Here is a 3,202-nt window from a genome sequence, read left to right as displayed (position 1 = left end):
TTAGAAATGTGTTTCATTTGGACATACCTTTTTGACAAAATGCGCTTCAGTAAGCAGAGAATTCAAGAAGCAGTAACTGACAATAACTATTATCTTCCTCTCTTCTTAACCCCCCTCCACCTACCTCAAATCTTTCCGTGGTATGTGTTGCAATGAGAAATAGAAAACGTAAATATGACTGCATAAATCAAGAATAAAAAGAAAATTAAATCATCCTGTACTACTTTTACACTTCAACTGTAAGTAGACAAATGTACATAAAATGGCACACAGCTTCACTCAGATGAAAACTTATTCGTATAGACATAAACACGTACACACATAAACACATGGCTGTCTACCTATCTATGAACATTTGTGTGTGTGCGTATGTGTGTGTGTATACATGTGTGTCAATTTATATCTATCTATTCATCTATCCATCCATATGTCTCTTTTCATAGATATAGATAAACATGTATAGATAAATTGATAGATATCTATACTTTAGAATTGTTCCTCATTTTCTACTCCATCCTTCCTCAACAATCTCCCTTTTCTCATCATTCGCCCTCCTCATCTTCTTGTGACTCTTTCTCCCTTCCCTTGTTGCTCTCCGCCCGCCCGACCTCTCCCTCCGTTGGCGCCTTCTGCATGGTGCTCACGTCCCTCCCGCAGCCGCCGGAGGGACGAGAGAAAGCACGCAGGCGCTTGACATGGGGTGGGGGGGTGGGGGTTGGTGGGGTGAGGGGGAAGGTATCTTCTTGGGTGAAGCTTTCTTTCCCATACTGGTCTTCCGTGTGCATTTCCGTAAGAGGTGGGGGTGCATGTATGTACCGTGTGTTTTGGTATGTGCGCGTGTGTGTGTGTGTATGTGTGTGTGTGTGTGTGTGTGTGTGTGTGTGTGTGTGTGTGTGTGTGTGTGTGTGTGTGTGTGTACATACCTGCCTATATATATCTATCTCTTTATCTATCCATCCATCTGTCTCTTTCCATAGATATAGGTAGACATGTATAGACAGATTGATAGCATGTGTATTGGTATATGCGTGTGTATGTGTTTGTACATATATACATAAACATATTTTTTTGTTTGTTCAACAGCTACATTCTGTACTACTTCCACTGTAGGACTCAGACCTCTCTTTATTCATCATTGAGAGGATATTTGGCTTACCATCCTTGCTTGATTGGACGCTTTTACTAATGAACCGCCTTTACTGTTCAACCGCGGTGTCGTGGGCCGAAGCGCTGACTTCCTCTACATCGGCGTTTGACCTTTCAAGGCGACCTGTCGTATTCTTGCTGGGAGATCGGGCTCGAGTCAGTGGTCTCCACGCGGGTCAGAGTATAGTGCTATAACCACTATCAGATACCACGCACAATGGCCATGCAATCGAGTGGAACTTTTCGATTTTTTTTTTATGACACCCTTTTTAAACATCGCTGTGGAGGCTGTATATGAATCGCATTTTTACAACACAGCCCCGAGTAATCCCTAATTAGTCTTGGAACCATATGACTCCCTGGACATGCATCTCACAACAGCATATGAATATTCCACATGAATACAGCCTGCGTCAAGGCACACCCACGAGAGAAGAAGCTGTCAAGTGGGGCTGGGCAGGGGGCGAGGGGGCGAGGGGGGCGAGGGGGCGAGGGGGCGAGGGGGCGAGGGGGCGAGGGGGCGAGGGGGCGAGGGGGAGGTGGGGGGGGAGGCATCTACATCACATTCATCTCAGAACAACAAATCGGACTCTCCTCTCAACCACCACGATCTCTTAACTCCAGTCTCGTCTCCATAGGGATTTCCCCAAGTTATTCCCCCACGCTATAACATACGAGCCATTGGTATTCACCTACATTACGGGTCGCTCTCTCCGTGGATTCAGGTCACAGGTCAGGGCCAAGGGTCGTGTTCACCAGCGGGTCACGACTAGGGTACCATGTCACTAGGGGGAATTTCGTTGTTGTGGTCACAGATAAAGCGTTGAAAGTTAGGGAGCAATTATGGTGGCGGTGACAACAGTGGTACAGTTGTCTCTAAAGAACTTTATTTATGTGTTCTAAGGGTATTTTCACCCCTATCTGCATAACATTGCCAGCCATTACGGTCGTGGTTGAGATGGGAAGAATAACAACAGCAAAAATGATAACAATAGTGATCATAATGATGACGATACTGATAATAATACTGATAGTAATGGTAATAATGATAAGGATAATATTAAGGATAAGGATATTGATAATAATAATGGTAATACGAAAAAATATAATGATATTGGTATGATAATGATAATGATAATAAAAAATAATAACAATAATTTTGATGATAATGACAATAAAAGATTATAATGATGATGAAAATAATGATCATGATAATGATGATAATAGTAATGATGTCAAAGATAATAGTAATGATAGTAGTGACACGATAATGATGATGGTAATTGTAATAATGATATTGATAATAATAATGATAATGATAGAGATGAAAATAATGACCATTATTATAGTTGTTATCGTTATTATCAAAGCTATCATTATTATCATCATAATTACCACTATCAGTGATGATAATGATAATATAATAATAATGATAATGATGATAAAGATATGGTAATAATAAGGATTATCATGATAATATTGATAACAGAAACAATAATGATAGTAACAATGATAAAAAAACAATAATAATAATGCCAATAATAGTAATGATAATTGTAATAATAATAAGTGTAATGATGATAAGAATAATGATGAGGATAAAGATAAAGTAATGACAATAATAATGATAATAAGGATAATGATGATAATGAAGATATTACTGAAAATTAATAACAATGATAATGGTAACAATAATAGTAACGATATTGATAATAATAATAATAATAATAATAATAATAATAATAATAATAATAATAATAATGATAATAATAATTTTGATGATAATGATGATAATAGTAGTATTAGTAGTAGCAATAATGATGATAATAATAATTATGATAATAATCATAATATTGATAATTATGATAATAATAATAATGATAATTGCAGTGACAATAATAATAATAACAACAACAATGATCATAATGATGATAATAATGGTGATGATGATAATGATTATATTAATGATAACATTACTAATACTACTACTACTTTTAATAATAATAATTATGATAATGATGACAATGATAATAATAATGATAATATTAGCAACAAT

The sequence above is a fragment of the Penaeus vannamei genome, chromosome 22 (assembly GCF_042767895.1).
Source record: "Penaeus vannamei isolate JL-2024 chromosome 22, ASM4276789v1, whole genome shotgun sequence".
Lineage (NCBI taxonomy): Eukaryota > Metazoa > Arthropoda > Malacostraca > Decapoda > Penaeidae > Penaeus > Penaeus vannamei.
This window is presented reverse-complemented; position numbering follows the sequence as displayed.